At 43.6% G+C, this 13,047-nt stretch overlaps 1 long non-coding RNA gene across 1 annotated transcript in view; it reads right to left on the reverse strand.

Moving 5' to 3' along the window:
- The window catches only part of LOC137645526 (uncharacterized), a 33,107-nt gene extending 20,768 nt beyond the window's left edge, over nucleotides 1-12,339 (reverse strand). The window contains exon 1 of the long non-coding RNA XR_011045304.1: nucleotides 12,296-12,339. This is a non-coding gene — a long non-coding RNA (uncharacterized lncRNA). The remainder of the gene's footprint in view (nucleotides 1-12,295) is intronic.
- Nucleotides 12,340-13,047: the final 708 nt, after the last annotated feature.

The following is a 13,047-nucleotide window of genomic DNA, read 5'->3' on the forward strand; positions in this document are numbered from 1 at the left end:
GATGGAAAAAGACAGGAGTCTCGTTCGGTGACAGGGAAGGAAGCCAAATATCCTTTATCCCTGGGAAGGTACAGCTGCTCGATTCTTGTAGGGACTGGTCACCTATTGGTATATAAGAAGCACCTGCTATACTGGGTTCAAGATCTAGTTAACCTTATAAAGGTACCCAACACATTTTCATAAAAAGAGAATTCCACCATGTTTTACCTTTCAGGGAACTTCCACTGATCAAAAGTGAGAGTAAACTCAACAAAAAATTATATTTTCATAATAAAATAAATTTTTGAACATACTCACCCGCTGATTATATAAGAATGGCTAAAGTCCCAGGACGCCTGGCAGAAATTCAAAATCTCACGGCAATCGCAGATATGCCAGGTGTATACTAGTGCCATCGCGGTAGACAGGCCGAACTATTCCAACCGATTCAGACCTTCCACGCCCCTTGGTCTCTAGAAGGGTGGAGAGTGGGATCATAACTTATATAACCAGCGGGTAAGTATGTTAAAAAATTTATTTCATTATGAAAATATAATTTTTAAACATAAAACTTGCCCGCTGGTTACATAAGAATGGCTAATGACACCCTTGGTGGTGGGTCAGAGACAGCAACGTAATTGGAAATTCACTTAAGAGTTGAATGTAACAAACTTAAGAGGTTCGTACCTGATAAGGAAGCTGACTGCAATGGTTCTCTGCCTCATTCTGTCTGCTATCCTTAGGAGATCCAGCGGTCTACCCAGGGGACTGACGATCTCTAGGAGCTGTCAAACGGTGCCATAACCTATAACTTGACAGGACTTCAACTAATACACTTGTTCCGGGCGCTCTAAAGGAACAAAATGACCACCTGACCAAATCAAAGATTGCGGAAGACTGTCGACCAATCTCCACATACAACCATAAAAACTATACAAGTTCCAAAAGGGCGAAAAGGGTACTAGGAATTAGGGGAGCGTAGTGGTAGATCCTTTACCTACAACTGCATTTGCCGCAACGAATGGACCCAAGGTGTAGCAGTCCTCATAGAGAGTCTGGCCACGTTGTAAATAATGGGATGCGAACACAGATTTACTTCTCCAAAAAGTTTTATCCATTATGCTTTGCAGAGAACAATTTTGTTTAAAAGCCACCAAAGTAGCTACGGCTCTAACTTCGTGCATCTTAACATTGAGCAGCTTAAGGTCTGCCTCACCACACTGGGTGTGAGCCTCTCTAATCAAGAGCCTTATAAAAAAGTTTAAGGTATTTTCTGACATAGGTAGTGTAGGCTTCTTAACTGCACACCAAAGAGCCTCTGAGTTGCCTCTCAAATTCTTCAGTCTGTCCAAATAGAACCTTAGTGCTCTAACAGGACAGAGCACCTTCTCCAACTCCTCGCCCACTACATCAGAGAGATTAGCAATCTCAGAAGACTTAGGCCATGGATGGGAAGGACGTTCATTCTTGGCCACAAAATCTAGCTGCAAGGAGCATATGGCTTTCCCATCTCGGAAACCAATGTTCTTGCTCGAAGCGTGAACCTCAATGACTCTTTTAGCTGTCGCCAAACTAACCAAGAAAAGTCTTCAAGGTTAATTCTTTAAAAGAGGCCGAGTGCAAAGGCTCGAATCTGTCACTCATGAGGAATTTAAGAACATCCAAATTCCAGGCAGGCGATTCTTGTTGTCGCCTCTTAGAAGTTTCAAAAGACCTAAGAAGATCTTGCAGGTCTTTATTGTTGAAGAGATCTAAATCTCTGTGCCTGAAAACAGCTGCCAGCATACTTCTGTACCCCTTGATGGTCGAGGAGGAAAAGTTATGCTTATTTCTAAGATCTAAGAAGAAATTGGCAATCTGTGCTATAGAGGTACTGGATGAAGAAACCGAGTTAGCTCTACACCATTCTCTGAATACCTCCCACTTGGACCGATACACCCTGATGGTAGAAGTCCTCCTTGCTCTTGCAATAGCCTTGGCTGCCTCCTTCAAAAATTCTCTAGATCTTGCGAGTTTTTCGATAGTCTGAAGGCAGTCAGACGTAGAGCTCGGAGGTTTAGATGGTTTCTTGCCAAGTGAGGTGGTTTGAGAAGATCTGCTCTTAATGGTAGGTTTTTCGGAACGTCCACCATCCATTCCAGTACCTCTGTGAACCAACTTCTTGACGGCCAGAAAGGAGCCACTAGGGTCATCCTGGTTCCCTCGTGAGGCACCAACTTCTGTAACACCTTGTACAGGATTTTGAAAGGTGGGAACGCGTACACATCGATGTGTGACCAATCCAACAGGAACGCGTCTATGTGAGTTACCTCGAGATCCGGAAATGGCGAGCAATATGTCTCAAGCCTTTTCATCTTCGAGGTTGCAAACAGGTCTACGAGAGGACGACCCCACATCCACCAGAGTCTCTTGCAAACGTCTAGGTGCAATGTCCACTCTGTGGGGAGAACTTGATTCCTCCTGCTGAGTCTATCCGCACTCACGTTCTTGACTCCCTGAATAAATCGTGTCAATAAGGTAACTTTCATTTCCTCTGTCCATACGAGAAGAGGTCTTGCTATCTCGTAAAGAGACTTCGAGTGAGTCCCGCCCTGCTTTGCTTTATAAGCCAAAGCCGTGGTGCTGTCGGCATTGACCTGTACCACTTTGCCTAGGACGTTTCTCGAAGCCTTTGAGGGCTAAATGCACTGCTAAAAGCTCCTTCTGATTGATATGGAGGTTTTCTTGCTCCTTTATCCACAGACCTGAGATCTCTTCCTTCCCTAAGAAAACAACACGAGGTCTGGGCTCTTTTCCTCCAACGAGAGGCCCTCCTGAAGTCTGTGTACGTTGTTCCACCACTGAAGGTGTGTTCTTATGGGATTCGTAATGGGAATACTTTCCCTGTCGAGACTGTCTCATTTCTTCCAATGATAATTGAGATGAAATTGAAGTGCAGCCTCCCCAGTGACACAAACTTTTCCCTTGATGAGAGGGTCACCAGAAGACTCATCCACTCTCTCACCGAAGTGACGTCCTTTTTTATAAAGGCACAAAGCTTTAGGAGAGCTGATTGAATCCTTGCAGGCAACGGAAAAGCCTGAAAAGTCCGACTTTGAATCTCCATCCCCAAATAAAGAATCTTCTGGGATGGAGTCAGCTGGGACTTCTTTGAACTCACTAGGAGTCCTAATTCCTTTGACAAATTCAATGTCAGCTGCAGATCCTTCACACAGCGATAGGCCGAGGGGGCTCTTATGAGCCAATCGTCCAAGTACAGGGGGGCTCTGATGCCCCTTGAGTGTAGCATACTCGCCACATTCCGCATAATCTTTGTGAATACCAAAGGAGCTGTGCTGAGACCGAAACATAAGGCCCGGAACTGGAAGACTTCCTTCCAGTACACGAACCTCAGATAACGTCTGCAACTCGGATGTATTGGGACATGAAAGTAAGCATCCTGGAGGTCCAATGATACCATCCAGTCGCCCTTCCTTATTGCTGCCAGCACGGTTTTCTGAGTTTCGATGGTGAACTTCGAATTCGGGACGTAGCTGTTGAAGGCACTTACATCCAGAATTGGCCTCCATTCCCCCGAACTCTTGGGGACCAAGAACAATAGGTTGTAAAACCCTTGCAATTTTAAGTCCCGCACCCTCTCTATCGCTTTCTTCTCTAGCAAGAGAGACATCTGAAGCCGTATGGCTTGCCCCTTTGGTCCTTCCCTGTAATTGGGCGAGAGATCCATAAGATCTGTGGCTAACGGAGGTTTTGAGAAGAATTGGATTTTGTATCCTTCCTTTAAAACAAGAACGTATCAAGGGTCCACTCCTCTTCTCTCCCAGGCCTGCCAGAAGAAATTCAGCCTGGCCCCCACTACTGTCTGAAGGAGAGGGCAGTCAGACTCTGCCTCGACTGGATTTAGCTCCTCTTTTCTTGGACCTCTTCCCGTCGAGCCTGAAGTTACCCCTTCCGGCAGGTTTACCACGAAAGGGCTGAGCGGATTGTGAAAATGAAGTAACTTCCTTTGGTCTACGGGAAGAGAATGAAGTAGGCAGCACCTTCCTAGCCACCTTGGCAACCAGATCATGATTGGTCTTCTGGGTCAGCACAGCGGCAACTTCCCTTACCAACTCTTGAGGGAATAGCGCAGAAGACAGTGGCGCAAAAAGTAACTCCGATCTCTGAAAAGGAGTGACCCCCACGGAGAGGAAAGAACACATAGTTGCCCTCTTCTTAACAACTCCGGCTGTGAATAGGGCAGCCAATTCATTTGAACCGTCCCTAACTGCCTTGTCCATGCATGACATTTGTTGAATGAGGTTACTAGTGTCAGTGCCCTTCATTTCCGACACTTTCCTCCCCAAGGCTCCCAGAGACCAGTCCAGAAAGTTAAACACTTCGAAAGCCCTGAACATGCCTTTCAAGAGATGGTCGAACTCAGACATAGACCACCACACTTTAGTCTTCCTTATAGCTAGCCGACGTGAAGAGTCTACTAGGCTCGATATATCTCCCTGGGCAGAGGCAGGAACTCCCAAGCCTAAGACTTCTCCTGTCTCATACCAAACACTAGACTTGGAGGCTAGTCTGGCAGGAGGAAAAGCGAAACACGTCTTGCAAAGGACTTTCTTCAAATCCATCCACACTCCCATTAACTTTAACGCCCTCTTAGAGGAGCGAGAGAGTACCATCTTCGTGAACATAGACGCTCTTGCTGCTTTACCAAGGGAAAATTCCGAAGGTGGAGAACGCGGGGCTACAGGAGTAAAATGATCTGGGAATAACTCTGTAAAGACCAGCATTAATTTCTTGAGGTCCACCGAATGTTGAGGTGGTTTATCCTCTTCCCCCTCCGAGATATCGTCCAACGGTTCATCCGGGGAGAAAACCTCATCCGGCTCCTCCTCCGAAAGAAAATAAGCCGCCGCAGCAGTGCCTTGTTCAGAGAAGCACCGTTCCTGTGCAGACGCGTCAGCACTGAAGTGCTCGCGTTTGCGCTGTTCAATATTCCCATCTGCATGATGCTCACTAGCTTTGCGCTTGTTGTCATGTTCGGTTTGTGGAATTGTATCCAACTGACGCGAGGCGACAAGGGTCGACTGACGTATGGCGTCATGGGCTGACTGACGCATACCGCCATGGGCAGACTGACGTGTCCCATCGTGGGTAGACTGATGCGCAGCGTCATGGGATGACTGACGTGTGCCGTCATGAGTAGACTGACTTGCGGTGTCATGGGTTGACTGACGGGTAGCGTCTGACTGATGCTCCGTATCGCGTCCGCTTCTGTCCTGCCGCTTAGCGACCCGCTCCGTTGTTTGGCGAACGTCGTCGCGTTTGGAAGACCGACGTTCGGCACTATGAGCGGTCAATTGATGCTGAAAAGCAGGTCCCTGACGAGACGCATCTACCTCAACCTGTCATTGTACACTGCGGCTGGGAGATCGCCTGTGCGACAACATGTCATTACCGGAATCAACAGGCCGCCTGTGCGACAACGTTTCATTACCGGAATCAACAGGCCGCCTGTGCAACAACGCATCTAAACCGGAAGACTGACGCCCAACCGCACTGCCAATAGCAGGCCGATAAGATTGCATAAGCGACAAGAGTTGCTGCTTCATGCCCAACAGCATAGACCATTTGCGATCACCCTTAGGCTACACGCGTGCAGCCTCTTCCAGCGCAAATTCGCCTTCCTCATCGCTTCCAAATCGCTCCCCACTTTCGGGAGACGAACACCAGTCTGATAGAAGCAGCGGTGCATGAACCGTAACACCAGAACCAGGGATTAGCTCCGAATCTGACTGCACCAAACCTTTATCTTATTTCAGAACTCCCGTCAGAGCGTTTCGCAGGCGAACCCTCGCCAAGAGACTGAAAACGCTCAGGTATATCCCAATGGCTACAGCCAGGCTCTTGTGGAGGAGAATCGTGTTGCTGTACCACTGCGTCTGCTTTTCTCTTAAGAGGTCTAGGGGCTTGACGCCAGACCTCGTCACACGTAACTTCCTCCGAAGATGGCGATAATGCACTAACCTCACCTTTCCTATAGTGAGGGTGAGCGACCCGTGATATGACAGCAGGTACGCTCGAGGGGACGTCTGCGCAAGTGATGATGCCTCTCGTTCCCTTTCTCCGTTTGACGTTACTTCTCCCATGGGTTCGGGAGCTTGAAAGAGGTCTAAGGCTAGGCGAATGACAGGATCACGCAGACGCACCCTCCACAACACTGAACACATTAGCCAAACATTTCGCACTTGATAGGTCACCTGTGCGACAACTTTTAAGCAAATTAATTTCGGACAAAATCTGGTTCTTGTCGCCGCTAGTGATTCAACTCTTACGCCGAGGGCTTGATTCGCGGACAACATATCCTTCATCGTAGGTTCCTTCGGTTCTTGATCTACCACTACGGGGGAAGGATTAGGATCAATGACATTGGATACAGGTAAATCTACAGAACGAGAAGAACTGCGTCAAATTCTGTCTCTCTCTAGTCTCCGAGAATAGCGCTCAAAAGCTAACCACTCACTTTCGGTCAAAGAAAAAAATTCTTTGCACCGATCCCCAAAAGCACAAGTTTTACCCCTACATTTCACACAAATCGTATGAGGATCAACAGAAGCTTTAGGAAGACGAGTATGACATCCTTTAATACACTTCCTATATACAGGTGAGGGGTCGGCCATATTGAATAGTTATGAGAGAGATCAAAACATAAAAAAAGGGTCAAAACTATCTAAATAAACCAAAAACAACAAAGATTTCAAGATAATATGAAAGAGAAATCAATAAAGCGAAAGCCCAAAACCAAAAGACAGTGTACATCACCAAATAAACCGTCCAAATTAAAGTAGGTTACGAGTGAATTCCAATCATTCCAGCCAGCAATGGCGGCAGGGAAGGTCTGAATTGGTTGGAATAGTTCGGCCTGTCTACCGCGAGGGCGCTAGTATACACCTGGCATATCTGCGATTGCCGCGAGATTTTGAATTTCTGCCGGGCATCCAGGGACTTTAGCTATTCTTACATAACCAGCGGGTAAGTTTTATGTTTAAAATAAACAATTATGAACCAAACTAAAGGTGCACTCTGGAGCACAGACCTCTGCCGCGGCAGTATATTTCTCGACCTTGACCTTTAACCTTAACATGTATTAATTTGCATGGATTGAAGCCTTTGTGACATGGATGTCCAGACTTATGGCTGAGGACATATGGACATTTTGTTCATTCATGACTTTGACCTTTGACCTTTCAAAATTTAATAATTTCCAGCTCTTTACATAACAGTTCAAAATCCCTGCAAGTTTCATTATTTTACAATTAAAATTAAGGACTTATGGCTGATGATGATAATTTGATCTTTTGCTTGAGCTTGACCCTGAACTCGACCGTGATCTTTAAACTTAACATGTATTAATTGGCGTGGGTTTTCATACACTCCAAAAGTTTCAAGTTTCTTTGACAAAAATTTCTAAACTTATGGCTGATTACATGAATTGGGCATTTTTCTTGCCCATGACCTTAAACTTTGACCTTGACCTTTCAAAATTTACTTTCAATGAGCCCTTTAGCTCATTTTCATACTCAAACACAAGCAGTTCCAATTACAGTTTATTGGCTGACAGCTGTAACATCATTTTGAAGTAATGTTTTCATAACCAATTACGAACGACTTCAGTCGAAAACCAAGTTTTACTAGGATTTCAGCGGAATAATAAAAATACCTTAACATCCACTGGTATCCGTGTTTGACTGAATACTTTGAATAATGAATAAAACCGGCATTTCGTTTTGTTGTAGCAATGGCAAAGGCAGTGGCTGGCCCTTCTAGCATTAACTTTGACAAAAACCCAATTCCAACAGATTGTGAACAGTACAATGTTGGTTATGCAGAATTTAGTCAACATTTTTCTAAAGGTTGTATTGAACTAGTGGTTAAATATACTCAAAGACAATTTAATTCTTAAGGAAAAGTTTTGTGAATGCTTTGTAGCTATCTGTAGGATCGACTAAACAGCAACGCCTGTAGTGACAAAAGGACAAAAAGGAAGTATAATCTATTTCGAAATTTTTTATTATTATAGAAATACACTGGACAAACTTTACTTATACAATGCTTCTGACAAGACGAAAAAAAAAATGTAAAATCATAAGGTAAGGAGTTATTTGTGATTTACTTTATTTCTATAATAATGTAAGGATTTATTTCTGAGTAACCTTTAGTTTGTGACTTGGAAAGGGGGGTTCGGGGGTCTTGTCCCACGACTAGGGGTTGTGACACAGGAAGGGTGGTCTGGGGGGCTTGGCCCCTGCTTAAGGGTTGTTACCCGGGAACTACTAGATTAGGTTAGATGGGTTTGTTAGGTTCTTTACCTTTTTACACATCTCAAAGAGTATCAAATAATCACGTTTTGTGACCTGGGAAGGGTGGATTTCAAGCGCCCCCCCCCCCCCCCCCCCCCCCCCCCGTATAGTTTGTGAGGTTAGGCTAGGTGGCTTTGTTTTGTTCTCTACTCTTTTACAAATCTCAAGAGTATGAAATAACAACGATTTGTGACCTGGGAAGTGGGGTCCGAACCCCCAGGCTAGGGGTTGTGATATGGGAAGTACTAAGTTAGGTTAGGTGGGTTTGTTAGGTTCTGTACCCTTTTTCAAATCTCAAGAGTATTAAATAATCACGTTTTGTGGTTGTGACCTGGGAACTACTAGGTTAGGTTAGGTAGGTTTGTTCAGTTCTGTACCCTTTTACAAATCTCAATAGTATTAAATGAACACGTTTTGAGACCTGGGAAGGGTGGGGCCCAAGCACCACGGCTAGGGGCTGTAACCTGGGAACTGGTAGGTTAGGTTAGGTTAGGTTAGGTGGGTTTGTTAGGTTCTGTACCCTTTTACAAAACAAGAGGGTAAATTTTTAGTTTCAGCCAAATTTGGAAAAATGCAATAAAAATATATTTGTTGCATCAGAAATAGTGTGGTTTCAATGAATTTAACGTTTATTTTGACTGCAAACCAACCGATTTAGAGATTTACTATGTATACCCTAGTTCATCCCACCAATTATGGGGGACACCCTTTGGGAACCGGGGTTTTGGGTGGGGGAAGGGGGGGGAGGGTGTTGGGGCATTGAATGATAATTGCAATAAATGAATAATTAATGTTCCAGCACCCCTCCCCCATACCCCTAACTAGGCCTACCGGGGGGAGGGGGGTAGGGCCCCCCAGCGACCCCCCCCTTAAAGCCACAGTAATTTTCAGGGCACCACAGAACCTAACAAACCCACCTAACCTAGCCTAGGGGCCCTGTACCCCTACCGGGGGGGGCTTCGCCCCCCCTGCGACCCCCCCTTATGGCCACAGTAATTTTCAGGGCACCACAGAACCTAACAAACCCACCTAACCTAGCCTAGGGGCCCTGTGCCCCTACCGGGGGGGGCTTCGCCCCCCCTGCGACCCCCCCTTATGGCCACAGTAATTTTCAAGGCACCACAGAACCTAACAAACCCACCTAACCTAACCTAGGGGCCCTGTACCCCTACCGGGGGGGGCTTCGCCCCCCCTGCGACCCCCCCTTAAGGCCACAGTAATTTTCAGGGCACCACAGAACCTAACAAACCCACCTAACCTAGCCTAGGGGCCCTGTACCCCTACCGGGGGGGGCTTCGCCCCCCCTGCGACCCCCCCTTTAACCAGGGGTAAATTTGAATATATATATTTTGTTAAATCACTTCTTACCTTAAACGGAAGATGACGATGAAGATGTGGAAGGTTGTGGATGACCCTCTTCTGAATCATCAAGTACTGGAATACGTTCAGCCTCTGATTGGGGAGGATACAATTTACTGGCTGCAATAAAAAAATGATGGAGCAGCTCCTCCTCAGGGTATTTATGTATAAAAATGAACCGGGACAAATACTGCCTAAAATATTCGCAACGGTTACCAGGGCGTTGTATCCACTCCTTCACCTCCCGCCAAAGCCGTTCAATATTTTGTGTATGGGTTTCGGGGTTCGAAGGATCCACAAAATTCTTGGAATGATTTACACTGCGGTGATCGTAACCCAGAGAGCCCAGAGAATTGTAAGACCGCCACTTATCACTCACAATAATGCTGCCCTGTTTAATGTATTTCTGAACTAAAGGGATGAGGGTAGCTGCATCACGCTTTTGCGGTAAAGGGTCAATTAAAGGAACAATAAATGTTTTTTTGGACTCCCTCTCAATACCTCCGAACACCCATATATCACTTAGAGGCCTTCCACGGTCAAACTTCCGTTTACCAAAATGAGATTCGTCAATCTCCACTATTACACCATCACCACCAATAGGCTCTTGGTTATCAAAACAAAATTCAGTTACTTCTGAACAGAAGCTTCTCCAGTCTACACTAGTAGAAGAAGATATACCAAGGCCCTTTATAACGAAATGGTGGTCCCAACACTTATGCAACCAATGGTTGACAAATAAAATTAATTTCCACGGGGGAAGGTGGGACCCGTGCAGAAAAGTTCCCTTAAAATCACTGACAGTGTAATTACACAAACGTCTTTTTCGCGTTTTAGCTATTTTAACAGATTTGGTACAATACCACACATGTCTATCCTCACGAAAATGTAAAGCCGAATCACATTTACCACACTGCACACTTGAAGGTAATACGGAATGCTCCCTTAAAAAACGATTCACTACTTCAGGAGTTCCATTATAATTCCCATGAAATCTGCCGATCACATCGAAATAGGAATATCGACATATTTCACACAACCGTACCGGAGGATCCATGACAGTCAAGTGACGTGTGAAAAAAATATAGAAACCGCAACTTTTGAAAACCGAAAACAAACGACAATCACGGGTTTCTCCCATAATGAAATAGGGAAAAAAACAAAATACTGTCGTCTACAATGTTATATTGCACGAAAAACAGATCCTTGAAACAAGACTGAGAGACCAATGAATCGTCCAATAATAACCCTTGAAAAGAACCCAGTAGTATTTTGATTGGAGGAGTGACATTAGTGGGAGGAGCAAATGCGCATTCAAGCAAATGTTGTCACATTGCGCAATGGGGCGGAGCCAAGTAAGATGAAAACAGACATACAAACGAACAAGAGCTACCTTGCGTGCCCATGGAAAGATAAACACTAAACTTAGAAAAAGTCAAGACCTTCAATTCCTGAAATATTTTTTTTCTCTGTAAGTATGCATTAGCGACAATAATGTATTGAGAAGAAGTGTTTTGTTATCACGTGCTTTACTAGGAAAATATATTAATATAATACATTTCCCAATTTGGTTGCATCTAAAACTTTACCAACAAGAGTTTTAAATAATCACGACTTATAACCTTGGAAGGTGGGGTCTGAGCCCTCAGGCTTGGATTTGTCACATGGGAACTACTAGGTTAGGTTAGGTGGGTGTTTTAGGTTCTGTAGCTTTTACAAATCTTAAAAAGTGTTAAATAATCCCGCTTTGTCCTGTTTTCGAACACCTCCAAATCCCAGGTTCCCATCTGTGTCCAGGAATGAGGGGGGAAGGGGGTCGGGTTGCATAACGGTAGACGGCTTACTTATAAAGGAAATGTAGGTCAAATTCGTTGAAAGCACAGTATTTACTGCAGTAATAGTTTTTTTTTTTTCTCTTAGAAATGTTGTCTTGCATTTTTCTGTAAATTTACCGATTCGAGTAACTATTTCGTACATTTCATCTGAAACTTTAAAATTATAAATATTCTTATTGGGCAGTAACTTTAATACCAAAAATTGGATCACGTAAAACAACATCCAGGACATTACGTCTAAATATTGGGAAGCTTTTAATGGGCTAAATTTTAGCCACTTTGGTTTTCTCAAATTCCCACGTAGTGCACAGTTTTTTCCATAAAAATCCCTCAAAACAAGTTGAAAACCCCACATTTTCCCACAAAACCGTGGGCTATAAAAAGTCGCACAATAAAAAAAAGCTACAAAAACAAAAGCAAATAAATTCCGCGCAGTAACCTGCAATCCGTCACTAAAAAGTAAAAAAATTGACTTCAAAATATAGTGCTCACATTTTAAACTATCTACAAGCAATTCTAGTATTCCAGCCCCCAATAGTCATAGAGAAAAATGGCAAAATTAATAGGCACACTCGTCCATTCCCTACAACAACAGGATGCCAGAAAACTTCAAATCAATCAATGAATCCCTACAGCAATTTCCAGATTTTTAGAAGTTGAAATATCATATATTAATCATTTGAAGTTGCATTTCCACCAAAATATTTCCCTTAATCTTACTTTTTGTTTAATAAACCACCGATGATACATTATCATGTATTTCCATACCTTTTTCAAAAGACGCTCCATATTGTTGACACTAGAAAACTCAAACTGGGAATGATCAGATGGGTTAGTCTAAAAATCCCCAAAACTCATGATAAAAAATCCCCAGAACAACCCAAAAATCCCCATTTCCACAAATATATTTTATTCTGATCACGTAGGATTTACCAGGATAGAAATTACTCGCTATACTCCATTTAAGTGCAATCAAACTAATTGCAGCAATATAAAGGTTTACTCATCTTTGTTTATTCTTCATAGAACATTGTACAGAAGATCGCCATCAGACACCAAAAATCTCCAAATCTAGGGATAAATTCCCATAGCTGGCAACACTGCGAACAGAAATGACTCGATTTTCAAAATGTTCCAGTAATGCATCAAAAATTTCATCAAGCGTTGTATCATTTTAGTTCAAGAAGCGTTAATGAGGAACACAAGTGTTCACTAAGTTATATCTAAATTGATTTAATATAACAAAGGTTAGAAATATAAATATAAATGGTTTACAGCGTATTTATTTCTTTTTGTAAAGACTTTGATATATTCTTTGAGAAGGAGTCAAGGGGGAGAGGCATTATTTGAGTAATTTCTCTTGTCTTCGTCATCCGTGGGAAAGGGTAGGGGACGTTATTGCCAAGAGACTGGTTATAATGTCATAAAACTATAACTATAAATACAGTAAAATATTAAAACTAATAATTAACTAAGTGATTTTCTTGCAAGATGAAACTATAGTTATTAATAATAAAATG

Source organism: Palaemon carinicauda, chromosome 1 (assembly GCF_036898095.1).
Source record: "Palaemon carinicauda isolate YSFRI2023 chromosome 1, ASM3689809v2, whole genome shotgun sequence".
Classification (NCBI taxonomy): Eukaryota; Metazoa; Arthropoda; class Malacostraca; order Decapoda; family Palaemonidae; genus Palaemon; species Palaemon carinicauda.